Raw genomic sequence first — 13671 nt, forward strand, 5'->3', positions numbered from 1 at the left:
CTCCTCGGCCAGGTGTCGCCACAAAAAAGCGCTGAGAGTTTGCCAAGTAAGAAATTACCCGCACCTTAAAAGGAATGTTCCTGCAATGAAAAAATAAAACCCCAACAGCCTTGTCTGTAAATTGGGGGGGGGGGGGGGGGGAGAGAGGAGGGAGGAGAAAAGTAAAGAGATACAAATTTGAAGACAGCCTGGCTGTTGTTGGGAGGGTTAGATTTCCCTTGCCTCAAGGACAGCCAGATCTTCTATGGTTGCTGATAAGACCAAGCAGCTTCACTTTACTGCCCTCACCCAGGTCTCAGCTTCTAACATCAGTGTCCCCAACCTCCATCCTCAGAGACCCTTCTCCCAGCTTGGAGGGTGGACTGTCCCTGCTGCCCAGACGGGACCCTGTCTGGGGAAACCCTGCTAGGAAGAAGCTCTAAGACACCTGAGGGCAGAGGCAGACACAAAGACACTTGCTGCCCATGTGCTACCACAAGCGCCTTTCTGATGAAAAACCATCCTTTTAAAAACCAACACCAAGCTTTCCCTACCGCAAAAGCTGTCACTTAGCCCTTTCCCCCAAAGTGACACCTTTCCCTCTAGAGACAAGATGCAAATCCGACACAAGTGAAATAGAAGACAGTGTAAGGCTCCCTAACTCATTTGACATCTTTCATTCAATGACCTGAGGCTCTTAAATCACTTTATAAATGCAAAAATCCACACCTCATCACTTTAAAGGAGGGAGTCAGAGGAAGTATCATTTTCCCATGCTACGGTCAGTGAATTTGAGGAACAATCCACGGAAAATCCCCTTCTCTTATCATTGGGGGTAGAGGGGTCAGGACTCCATATCATTATCCTCACGTTACAGTCAGTACATCTGAGGAGCAACCCTCAGCTCTAAGTAAGTAGCTTGGGACAAAGCCAAAGGGTGGGGGGAGGCTGAGCAACAGCCACCCTGCCCATGTAGAGGGGAAAGGGCCCCAGAAGTGGGGCTGGTGGTGCTCTCTGGTCTAGAACCTGCATCTGACTTTCGCCACAGTTCCAGGACCACAGATCTATAGCTCAGGGGCCTTCTTTTTCCCCGGCTGCTCCTTGGTGGTCCTGAAACATCCCTCTCTCCTGTACCTTTAAGTGACCAAAGTTATTTCGCTCCAAGGGTCAGATGAAATACATTGGCCCAGCCCCCGCGGTCTCCCACTTACCCATCTCTGTCCCCAAATACAAAACCTTGTAAAGGGGGGCCAAGCCTCATCTCAGCCCACCCCTCCATGCCTCTATAGACCAAGATGTCCTGCAGCCCCCCCCCCCCCGCCCCCACCTTCCTGGCCCAATCACTTGTATCATTGGCTCATTCACAGGAGCAGGCAGGAGAGAATCCCAGCAGACCAGCTACCCCTCCTACCCCTGCCCCAATACCGTCTGTCTCCACAGGCAAGCAGATGTAGCTCGGCCTTGCAACCAGAGGGAAAACCCAACTCTCAAAGGGCTATCCTTTCTGAGGGAAAGCAAGGCAATGGGGCAGTCCTGCCACAGGACAGAAGCTGATGGTCACATGCAAGCGGCTTGGAGCTGGAGGTACCTCATTCCTGAAGACACAAGGTCAGGGATCAGGGATCAGGGATCAGGGACCATTGTTTTTCTAGAGAGAAAGGCACTGTACCACCCCCAGGGCAGGCCATTCAGCCCTCCCCTCGATCCTTCTTCCTGGTTACACAAAGACAGAACCCAGGCCTCCTGATGACCCAAGTCTGAAGGCCAGAGCAGCAGCTCATTTGTTACTAAGTGCTGTGAACACAATAGAATTGATGAGCAGAGCCCCCAAGGTTACACTGGCTCAGATCTCCCAGGGTCCCGGAGGTCCCGCTCTTTTCCTCCCGGGAGGGCATGAAGCAGCATCCCAACCACCTGCCACCCTAGGCTCTGTACCTCAGGCAACTAGACTTCCCCCCAAGGAAACTGGAGAAAGAGGGAGACATAGTCCTGAGAAGGAAGGGAAGGGGTCAGTTCTGCCTGGGCACACACAGAGAGAGGGAAAGAAAGACACCTGGGAAAGAGGCCAGCATCTCTCTGCCCTTGCCAGAAGCAGGGATGAACGGTCTTCATCTCAGCCCTGCACCTCCCACCGCTGACTGGAGATCAGAGAGGGAGAGAGAGAGCTGGCAGCCAGGGGGCTGGGCCGGGCCGGGCCCCAGGGTGTGCGGTCCACCATCACCGAGCTTTTCCGAGCACCCCGCAGAGAAGGCAGCAGGGTCCTTTTGGACGGCTCCCTTCTGGAAAGTCCTCAGCCTCAAACTAAGGAGGGTCTGTGATTTCCACTCCCAAGCACTGGCTCCCTAACTTCCAACAGACTGGCGCCCCCCTTTGCCCTCCCGAGGTGGCCTCGTGGGGTGCTCTCCGCCCGGAGGAAGGGGGTGTCAACCTTCTGCAGCCAGAGCTGCCCGTCTGGCCCCTTCCCCGAGCATCTCCTCCATGCCCCTTTGTTTTCAGGCGGGGAAAGTTGCCAGCAGGCACCCCTTTCCCAACACGCCCCCCTGTGTGCCCATCCCCCGCAGGGAATCCAAGCCCCGGCGCACCCGCTAATCTGCCGCTAGCTCTCGGGCCGGGGCAGCCGCTTCGAAACCGAAAGCAAAGAGGAAGCGGGACGGGGCAGCGCCCCCAGCCCGGTCTCCCGGTCTTCCCATCCCCGCACCCCGCCCGCACCTCCTCACTCGCGCCGGCCGCCCCGCGGGGCCACCTCTCCGGGCGGCGGAAAGGCCTCTCTGCGGGCATCGGGGGCACCTACCAGTGCGGGGCCGGGGCCGGGGCCGCGGGCCGGGCAAGGCTGGGCCGGCCGCGTGCGGGCAGGTGCGGCCAGGAGCGCCGTTTCGCCGGCTCGCTCCCGCTCCTCCTCCCGCGCCCGGACTGGGGCGCTCTCCTGCGCCGCCCGCTCCCCGCCCCCCACGCCGGGCGTGGGGCTCCCCCCGCGCCGAGTGGCCGGCCGTGCCTCCCCCACGCCGCCGGCCTCCGGCGCCGCGCCTAGTCCCGCACGGAGTGCCGGCGCCCGCCGCGGGGGCCGGGAGGCTGCAGCCGCCGCAGCCCGGGCCGCACGGAGCCCCCGGCGGCGGCGGCGGCGGCACTCACCCATAGCACGGATGCGGGGCCGACTGCACATGCTCGCGTCTGACAGGCGCCCGGCCTCCGGCCCCGCTTAACTCCTTGCACGCCTGCCGGCCGCCGGGTGCGCTACCTCGCCGGCCCCGCCGCCTCTCGCAGCCCGGAGTCGGCCGCGCCCCGGGCGCCAGGAAGCGCGCCCCCCGCCGGGCCGCGGCGCAGGTGGCTGCAGCGCAGAGCTCCCTGGCCCTCAAGGCCCCCTGCCACGTGTATTTGAGGTGTTGCAGGAACCCGGAGGAGGGGACTACCTGCCAGCTCATAGGAGTTGTGGGGGCTGCATGTACAAAAATCCACGGTAGGTATCCTGCAGGCCATGTGTTCTGTGCATCATTGTGTTCTGTGCAGTTCATCCATTGAAACAGCCCTGCAAGGTTGTTTTCATTAGCCCCATTTTCAAGGTGGAAAAACTGAGGTCCATGGAAGTTAAGGAATTCACCTAAGGCACATGCTGAACCTCCAACGTCCACAGTGTGATTTATGGCAAAGATTAAACAAGATATTTCTGAGGCCAATCTAGATTCTTCGGTTGGGAGGTAGAAAATACTGGATGTCGTCTGGAAAGCCTGGAGATTCTGGAATGTGGACGGGCGGTGGGGAATCCTGACAGAGGGCCCTGCCTTGAGACAGGCCCCTCTGATGGGTCCTGGGTCAGGTCCTAGTTCAGGTCCTGCAAAAAAGCTGAGCAGGGAGTGGGAATGCAACCCAGCCCATGTCCCCACGCCAAGCCTGAGTCCTGGTACTGGGGGCTGCAGCCAAGAGAAAGGGGCATTTTAAAAAAATGTACAAGGCTTTGTGGGGTGTCCTTTTGTAAATAAGCCATGCAGAGGGGGTGCCCTTTTCCAATTCTCACACAAGCCCTATGGGTGTCAAGGGCCTGACCTGAGATTGCCACTTCTCTCCTAGCTGTCTCCCCCTTTTTATCGCATGCCACAGTGACAAAGCGTTCTCAGAGGTCTAAGGCAGCATGGAGTCTTCTAAGAAAAGGAACCTGAGGTTCATCCAGCTGGCCTTACCCCGCTCTGGGTGAGAAGCTGGGCTGCTTTCCTACTGTCTGAACCTAATCCGATCCTGTGTCTCCCTCTAATTGCCTCATGGGGCCGTGGGTCTTCCATCAACCTCCTGTGCCTGGCCGGGATATTCAAAAGTGCACCCCAAACTAGAGATGAGGGATGTGGACAAGGAATTCTGAGCCCATCCCATACACGCCCTGTTCTAGAGCTGGCTTAGTCATTCTTTCAATGGGGGCAGAAGGAGTTATGGGGAGTTTCTCAAACCAATGGAGGAAGTACATAGCGGCCATGTGGTGTCCGTGTCAAGAGCGCTTGGCTTCCCTGAGTTAGTTCCTCCTCTGTGAAATGGAGACAGTGTTGCCTGTTTCATAAGTAGATGTTCATGACTCAATGACGTAATGCATACAAGGTCCTCCGCACTGGCCTTTGATCATAGAAATGTGTTTTCTGCTAGGATTACTCTGCAGGGAGAGGAGAGAAGGGGTCAGGCGGCGGTGAGCTGTCCCTAGAACACGGTCAGAGAGGCAGGAGACCGCCCTCTCTGGGGAGAACCTTGGCAAGAAGCGGCTTTAGTTAATCTGGCCGCAAAGCCCACCTGCTGAAGAAGGACCTCCCTGTGGTGCCTTTGCCTTGGAGGCCCAGTTCTCGGGCTCTGGTTCTCTCTCTGTCTGTGACTGGCAGCTGGCGTGGCTCCCTCCCAGACTCTGGGAGGCAGCATTGCATAGGCAGTGGTCGGCAGACTCCTTAGTCAACAGAGCCAAATAGCAACAGTACCACGATGGAAATTCCTTTTGAGAGCCAAATTTTTTAAACGTAAACTTCTTCTAACGCCTCTTCTTCAAAATAGACTCGCCCAGGCCGTGGTATTTTGTGGAAGAGCCGCACTCCAGGGGCCAAAGAGCCGCATGTGGCTCGCGAGCCGCAGTTTGCCGAACACGGGCATAGAGGAAAGCATAATGGGCTGGAAAGGCAAAAGATCTGAATTCAGGGTGACTGAATCCACGAGGTACAGGAGGTGCAATGCCTAGTAACTATCATATTTGGGGACCCATAACATGTTTGACTTTCTTTTAAAATTAGAGATAAAAATTCAACTTTGAAGTCTAGGAAAATATTCTCATATATAATGTTCATATTTTCATCCTTAGTGTAGAAGCCATCGCACACATTCGCCAAGGTGCCAGTTACAGAACCAAAAAGAAGGAAGAGTTAGGAGCTAAGGCAGAAGACTTGGCATCAGCCCGTCCCTACCTTGTCCAGCTCTCCATGGATGTAACTCCATGATCTGAGTTTTCTTCATTCCTAAATTAGGAATCATTTCTTCCTGACAAAAATGTATGTAATGCCTTACAATTGACATATCTTCTCTCTTTGGGTGAGGTAGCTATTTTACCCCCCCCCCCCCCGTTTTATAAATGAGGAAATCAAGGTAGATTATATGTTTTGGTCAAGGTTATACTAGTAAAGGCAGCATGCAGTTCAAATTCAAGTCTTCTGGCACCCCATCCACAGTCCTTTCTGTCTTCCCTGAGAAGATTTCAAGTAAGGTCAAGGCCGAGCAGTCTGCTACAGAATCAGACCTAAAAATGCACTGAGTGCTCCCCTGGCTTTTCACCCAACGAAGGCTGAGACATGCATCCAGTGTTGTGTGAATGGGTGAGGAGGGTGACCCTGGGTGCAGGTAGGCACAGTAATGGTGGACAGGGGTTCAAATACAGACTCACGTTGAAGGGCCCTGAGACAAACTAAGCCCCAACAGATGCCAGCCCTTCCTTTGCCTTCTTGTCTTGTCAAAGCAACCTGGATTTGATTCAGACTCCACATCCTAGGCAGACAGCTTAAGGCAGTCTATTTAACCTTTGTGAGCCTACTTCCTAATCTGAAAAATGGAAATAGCAACAATAACCAAGCCCGTGACCGTTGCAAGCATAAGTAAGACGATTTCATGTTGGGTAGTTAGCATGGTGCCAGGCACATGGACATGCTTAAAAGTCCCTGCCACAGTAGGCAGTTGATGCTAGTTCCCTTCACCAAGCAGGGAACAGAGTCTTTCAAATGTCTTCGCAGTCTCCACAGTGCCCTCAATGTGTTAGAATCTTAGCCATATTTTCTGAAAGACAAGCACGTTCCTACCCTTCTATGAAGTAAACCATTCGCGAAGGGGTTGCTCTTCTGTAGGTAATTTTCTTGATGACTTTCTGTATACTTGTTAGTGCAGATTGGTTCCCTGCGGGGTTGCCCTCTGACTGTAAGTCAGGAGCCATGCGGATCATGAGGGTGATTTCAGGGGAGGGACTGGCCTGCAGCCAAATTGGGAAGAACCTCATAGGGAGCATGGAAATAGGGGGCCAAGAGAGACTAAGTATAGTCTGTCCCAGATGCTAGAAAAGAGAGCAGGGAGGTAGGAGCAGGGAGGCATTGGAGTCAAAATCAGTCTTGCGTTTGAAATCATTTGGACCAGCTTTACAGGAGAAAGAGCTGGTGAGAGAGAAGGGCGGGGCGGGGGGGGGGGGGGGGGGCGCGGATCTCAGAGGGAACCCATGCTCTCTAACATACAGAAATCTTTCTGTTTCCCCTGAAAGTCATCAAGAAATTTACTAATGGCGGACAAGAACAACTCCTTTATGGATGGTTTGCCTTTTAAAAGGGCAGAAAAGTTCTTCTCTTTCAAAAACTAGGGACATGGTCTTGGCAGTAAGAGTGGACGTCAAGGTAATTTGCGGGAGTTGGAAAATGGAGGAGTATCTTTGTAAGAGTGCCCTTTTTTCATCTTTATTGAATTTATTGGGATGTCACTGGTTCACAAAGCAGGTTTCAGGTGCACAGTTTCACAACACATCATTGTGTGTTCACCACTCCAAGTCAAGTCTCCTTCCATCACCATTCATCCCCTCTATACTTTCCTCCACTTCCCCCAACCCCCCTCCCCCAGCAATCACCACTGTTGTCCGTGTCCATGAGTTTTTTTCTCTCTTTTCTTTTTCTTTCTTGCTCAATCCCTCCACCACCACCTCATCCAGCCCCGTCCCCCACCCTGACATCTGTCAGCCTGCTCTCTTCCTAGGAATCTGTCTCTGTTTTGCTTGTTAGTTCATTTTGTTCATTAGATTTCACATATGAGTGAAATCATATGGTACTTGTCTTTCTCTGACTGGCTTGTTTCACTTAGCATAATGCTCTCCAGGTCCACCCATGCTATAACAAAGGGTAATATTTCCTTCTTATTTATGGCTGAGTAGTATTTCATTGTATAAATGTACCATAGTTGTTTTTTTTATCCACTTATCTACCGATGGACACTTGGTAATAGCCCCTTCTTGAAATAGGAAGGCAAGAGGCTAAGGTGTGTGAACTAGTATCATTTAGAATTCTTTGATTGCAAGCAACAGAAGCCAGCTTTAGCTATCTTAAGTCTGAAAGGAATTTATTGGAAGGATATGATCAAGTGGCTCATGGATCTCAAGAGAATGTTGGCAAAATACACTTGAAAAGGCTAGGACCTGGACAGCTTTGGGACCCCAGATAACAGGAAGTATTTGAAAGTCTCCTCAGGGCCCTTCTGCCAGAACAACTTCAATCTTTTTATCACTTCTGCTCAAGTGTGAAAGAGTCAAACTTGCCTTAGTTCAACCATGCAGCCACCAGGAAGCTCTGAAAAGTGCCAGGACAGGAAAGCATGGATGGCTGAATAAGATCACTGCTTGTTCTGGGGTTGGTCTGGCACTGGAGACAGGCAGGCCAGGAATGAGTGAACCTTGGGAAGTGCAAAAGGTCGTTAAGGATGTCCTTGAATGTTCATAAGTTGCCTCTGAGGGTTTGAAGGGAGCACCAGTGGAGGAAGGAAAGAGGAATTAGACCTGGGAGAAATGGTCACGTTGACTAAAGCTTTATCAGGAAGGTTTGCTGTCCATCTGTCCGTGTGGGAAAGGGGTATGTACTTGCACAGAGCTCTCAGAGAATGTGTGTTCCTGCATTGGGGATATTTAAAAGTCATGTCCTCCCTCTTTTTGTAGTCATCAAAAGAAAACACAGTGGATAGGACTATGCAGTATTCATGAACACCTTGAGCCTGAAAATGAAGACCTCACCATTCTGTGATCATGTGAATTCATCCATAAAGCATTAAGACACTAATGTGTGTGCACTAAGACAGCCCTGAAAATTAATGCAGTTTCATAAGGCTAGTGGCAAATTGAGGTGAGGGTGGGGGAGGCCAATGCTAAAAGAAATTAAAGTGAAAAATGAACATACATGGAAACTACACTACTCCTTCCTTCTAAATGTGGGTTTGACTGTGAAGGTTGTAAATTTGGGGGGGGGGGGTAGAGTTGATTATGAAACTTGGGAATCATGGGGAGAGCCACCCCCACTCCCCAGCTGCTCTCATTTCCAACTCAGCAGTCAGCCCAAGTGCTGGGCAAATTTGAAAGAATTTCTGCCCTAGAGATTAGAAACCAAACTCCAGGCTGGTCACCTCCCCTTCGTGCCTCCCTTTGCCAGGATACAAGGAGCTTAGTCGTCTGATGAGGGACAAAGGGGTATTGTTGAGGGGAGCCTGGTTATGAGAGGCTTTGCAACTAATAGCTTTCATGCTGCTATCTAAGCCATTCTGCCCGGGGGACACTGCGTGCCTGTCCCCACTCCACTGTATCAGTTCAAAGAGAAATTTCAGCCAGGCGCAGTGATTGCAGAAGGATATCTGGGGATTTGGCAACATTAATAGGTTAAGATTTCCTATCAGGACATCTCATCCAAGTCTCAATGCCTGGCCCGCACTAGGTCCTGGGATGGGTTCGAGTGGAATAATCTTTCTTTTTGTAAATCTGAGTCAAAAAGTTTCTCCCACAGGAGCTGGCTGAGAGGCAGCCCAACCTTGGGGTGGGGTAGGGGTGTAGGTTGCATCCTCGAGGTTAGGATAAAACCCGTTTCAATTCTTTCCACCCTCCTCATCTAGGCCCTTCTAGGAGAATTCTGCCACCTTCAGAAAGGCTGCAGAAGCCCGATGGGTGAATGCTCCCAGAGACTCTGTCTTGTCTGGGGAATTAGTTCGCTCGAGTTGCCCTGTTCGTCTCAGACGCTAATTGATTAACAAGTAGGTATTTAGTGTCTTCTCTTCCCTAGTGCTGCGCCGTGGCAAAGAACTTGCTATCCAATTCAGCAACCATTAATGTGTCGTGTACTGTACTAAGGATGAGGGTCAGACAGGTAAAAAGATTGAGAACTGTCATATGGAGATGGGGACAATACACAACGGTCTTACCCACACTCCCAGGGATTGCTTTCAATGTTGCGCCTCCCATGCCGAGGGAGGTGCGTGATTGCTTGTGTTCTATGATGGGGCTATTTCTATGTCTGGCTTTATAGCTACCACACTCTATTTGTCAAGTAAACTTCCAGGCTTTGGCTCAAAACTGACCAGTATTTGCACATTTACACACCTCTTTCTGTCAAAAGAATCTTTGCCCCTCTTTCTTGCCCACAGCTTAGGTCAAGGTTTGCTTCCTCTTATGTCCTTCAGCAAGACACAGCCCTAGGAAGGGGGCAAGGCCATCTTTGGTGGATTTTTCCAAATCTGTGGGCAGTCACGTCAGGCACAGAGGACTGTAACCTCCCAGGGAGTACAGTAGATGGGTCTAGGGACAGGAAGGGCAGATGGTGGGGTTTCTACTAACACAGGAGAAGGACACGGACGTGCTCAGTGCCCTGCTCTGGAGCTGCGTGTCTGTGCTCGGATGCATAGCCTATGAAGGAAACCGGTTGCTCAGGGCCTCATCTCCATCCAGTAGGTGTCCTTCTGGGCGTTTCTGTGATGGAGATAACTACTATAGCATATCCTTGAGCTTTTACTATCTAAATCCCAGTTGGTGTTCTAGGAAGACAGGGCCCAGTGGGTCCCACTCCCTGTCCTAACGGCCGCTTGCCCACTTGGAATAGAGCTGAATGATGTTCCAGACACTAAGAATGTCAAAGGAAGGGTCAGGAGGTCTCCGGTGCTGCAGTGATGGGGCGTGGAGGAACGTGGGAGGGCGTGGGAGAATGAGAAGGGGTATAGGGAAGGAAGACGGCTCCAGACCTTCTCCTTGAACTCATTTACCGCACTGCTCCCTCTCAGAACCTCACGAAGTCAGGCCTCTGGACTACACCCAACTAGCTTCACGTTCCTTCTTTCCTCAAAAGGAGAACATGGCTGAATACGGCATTTCCCTTGAAGGATGTAAAATGGGTTTGGATTAGAACTAGGCCCAACTTAACTCTGTTTCCAGACTTGTGTCTGCTCCTTCAAGACCTGGACAACTGCCAGACCACAAGAACATGGTGTATAATAGGAATCCAGTAACGCTGTTGTGGTCATAGCTTAATTGCTCTGAAGAGGTAACAGAGATCCAGCAATATGAGTCCCTCTGATCAGAACACTGATCCCCCCCACTCCCTCAGGTCTCCACTTGGCCATATCCCTCCCCAAGATTTTAACCAGTTAGAGGCAGTTACTCCAAGGGAATGGCATTAAACGTAAGGGATAGAAAGTTCTGAGGGCAAATTCAGACTCTTTGACAGGCAGATTGTGGCTTTATTGAGTTATTTCTCAACTTCCCTGAATCTCAGTTTTCTACTTTACTGGTGAGATCAATACTTTTAAAACATTTTAATAGCTTTCTTAGAAAAAATGATTCATACTCCTTATAAAACATTTCTATAATATAGAAAAGAACAAAGCAGAAACTAAAAGCATTCAACCAAATTTCTATACCCAAAGATAATTGCTGTTGATGTTTGAAAAAAAGATACTCTACCCATATTTATATACATAGATATACATCTAGTTATATATATATACATACATACCATTCTACATAAAATAAGCCATGTTATACATACTTTTCTAGAAATTGTTTCACTTGAAATTAAGTAATAAATATCTTTCCATGTCACTAAATATAATTCTTCAACATAAGTTTTAATGGCTGCAAAGTATTTTATTTTCTAGATGAATCATAATAATTTACTTAGTAGGTTGAAATAGATGGATATTTAAGTTGTATCTTTTTCTCTATTTTGTTATTATTGCTGCTAATAAATATTGGGAACAATATATTCCTGTCAACCATCCTTCTGCTAACACAGACTGTGAGGAATATTGAATGATGTACCTCAAGAAAGGACACAAGTGAAAAAACCATGCCAGTGAAAGCAGGGGTTTAAAGTGGAGAGCCCTAGCTGGTTTGGCTCAGTGGATAGAGCGTCAGCCTATGGACTGAAGAGTCTTGGGTTTGATTACGGTCAGGGACACATGCCTGGGTTGGCTGTGCGTTTGATCCCCAGTAGGGGGTGTGCAAGAGGCAGCCTATTGATGAATCTCTCTCATCATTGATGCTCCTATCTCTCTCTCCCTCTCCCTTCCGCTCTGAAATCAATAAAAGTATATTAAATAATAGTAATAAAATTATGTGGAGGGCAAGGTCCTAGAAAAATTTTAGTGATTCTCACCTCTATAAATGACTTCCCATCTCAGGAAGTCTGCACAGTACTATCTCACTGGCTTTGAGTGGCAAGTGTATTTAGAGAAATTTCTTACTCTGAGTATTCTAGTGGATTTATTTCAACACTAATATTTTGTTTAGAAACAAACAACCTCTTCCCAAGAGTATGTTTTGTTCCAGAGAACCTGTGTGTACATAGGAATGATCCTAATGCCCCACAGGGAAATTCCTGCTTTCAGGATCAGATCATTCTAGAAGACAACCGAGAGTGTCCCCAATGGCCAGTGGGACAATGTGTAGTGTTTGAGCAATGCCGGTCAGTTTCCTACCCTAGGAAGCTATGTTCTGCTCCATCCCAGCCTCCCTTCTTATGTACGAGGCCTGTCTGTAGGCACCACCTGGTTCCTTTAGGTGAGCTCCATTCCGTAAAGGGAAACGGACTAGTAGTGCCTCCTTTGGATGTGGCTCACAAAATTCGGAAGTTGGATATGCGGAAATTCCTTTCTTTTAAGGTACACTGTGCACACCACTTCTCTGTAAACTCCAAGGCTCACTCCCACATGAACAAAGCTCCCAGTAAGTGGATTCCCTCACTATCCTGCGCTGAGCAGTTTGGTTCCAGCTCTATGTCCTATCACTTAATCTGTGGCAAAGCAAAGGTGATCCTTAACCTTTTGCACTCGGATGTCGAGTGTGACTCGACACTGTTAGCATCGGTAGCAGCTCGAGAAAAAAGCAAGCGAGTGCAAAGGGTTAATCCACGGCTTGGACTTTGCCCGGAAGAGACTCTTCCAGTCCCTTGCCCTTATGGCATGACTGGGTGACATGGAATAAGTGCCCAGCTGGTGGTCTATGCATTGCTGGAGCCAGGCATCCAAAGCTGGGAAGGGGGAGGATGTTCTTTCCATCTTCCCTACTTCACCCCAGTCTTAATACCGTGAGATTTTCCAATCCCCTTTCCTGAAACTATGCAAAATTGAACAGGAACAAAGTATGCAGAGTTTAAAGTCTCCACTTTAGGCAGAGATTAAAGGCCCACTAACCACCTTTGAGGTGACTAAAGCACGCTGTGGTCAGATCAGAAGGGAATAGATCTGGCCCTAGGTGTGGATGGGAGTAGAAATGCTGGGGCTCAGGCCCCTTTAAGAAAACAAGCCATCCTAGGTGTCAGACAGGGGGGTGCTAGACTCATCAGGGTGATCACTTAATATAAATGTATAATCACTGTGTTGTACACCTGAAATTCATATAATACTAGAGGCCTGGTGCATGAAAATTCATGCACTGGAGGGGGGGTCCCTCAGTCCAGCCTGCCTCCTCTCACAGTCTGGGAGCTCTCAGAGGTGGGAGGCAACCTGGCGATCAGGGAAGCAACGCCCCCATCACACCTCTGCTGCAAGCCTCGGCCGGCCCTGGTTATCTGAGCCTCAGCCGGCCCTGGGCGGCTGGGCAGCCGCCATCCGAGGCTTGCCTGTGCCTCAGGCCGGCCCTGGGCACCGCCATCTTGTGGCTGTGGGCATCACCATCTTTGAGGGCGTGGCAGTCATATTCCCTCCTTATTGGCTGTGGGTGCTGCCATCTTTGTGAGAGTGTGACGGTCAATTAGCACATTCCCTCCTTATTAGATAGGAAGGATTGTGTGTCAACTGTAACTGAAAAAAGTTTTCGAAAAAAGCCACCCTGACCACTAGATGGCGCTGAGAGATAGCCTGCGATGTCCCAGCAGGTCAATGGTCACGACCAGGACTTTGATAGGGAAGACAGGTTATGTCATCTGCACTAACCCCCCTTCACAAAAAGGATCTAGCAAAGAGAGCTCCCAATAGGACATGAGCCCTGACGCTTCCAGTAAAAACCCTGAACCTGAGCATGATGATCAGAAGCACCAGATGAAGGCCTGATTGGTCAAAGGAGATAACAGACCTATTGGTTTCACACCGAGACACTGAGGGAAGGAAGGGGGAAGAGCTGCAATGGCTGCGTCCTCTGAATCTATTCATGCATTTCCTGTCTTCCCTTCTCTGTGAATCCTGGAGCGCTGGTTG

At 50.3% G+C, this 13671-nt stretch overlaps 1 protein-coding gene across 5 annotated transcripts in view; it reads right to left on the bottom strand.

The window, feature by feature from the left end:
• The window catches only part of TMEM229B (transmembrane protein 229B), a 39309-nt gene extending 36077 nt beyond the window's left edge, over positions 1 to 3232 (bottom strand). For 2 of the 5 annotated variants that reach the window (XM_079769960.1, XM_079769957.1), the window contains exon 1: positions 3109 to 3232. The gene's annotated coding sequence lies outside the window, so the exon portion shown is untranslated. Of the gene's footprint in view, positions 1 to 2766; positions 2908 to 3108 lie in introns of those variants that run through there. The other 3 variants (XM_079769959.1, XM_079769953.1, XM_079769958.1) reach the window with 2 other exon arrangements.
• Positions 3233 to 13671: the final 10439 nt, after the last annotated feature.

Source organism: Cnephaeus nilssonii (genome assembly GCF_951640355.1).
Source record: "Cnephaeus nilssonii genome assembly, chromosome: 4".
In the NCBI taxonomy this organism is placed as follows: domain Eukaryota; kingdom Metazoa; phylum Chordata; class Mammalia; order Chiroptera; family Vespertilionidae; genus Cnephaeus; species Cnephaeus nilssonii.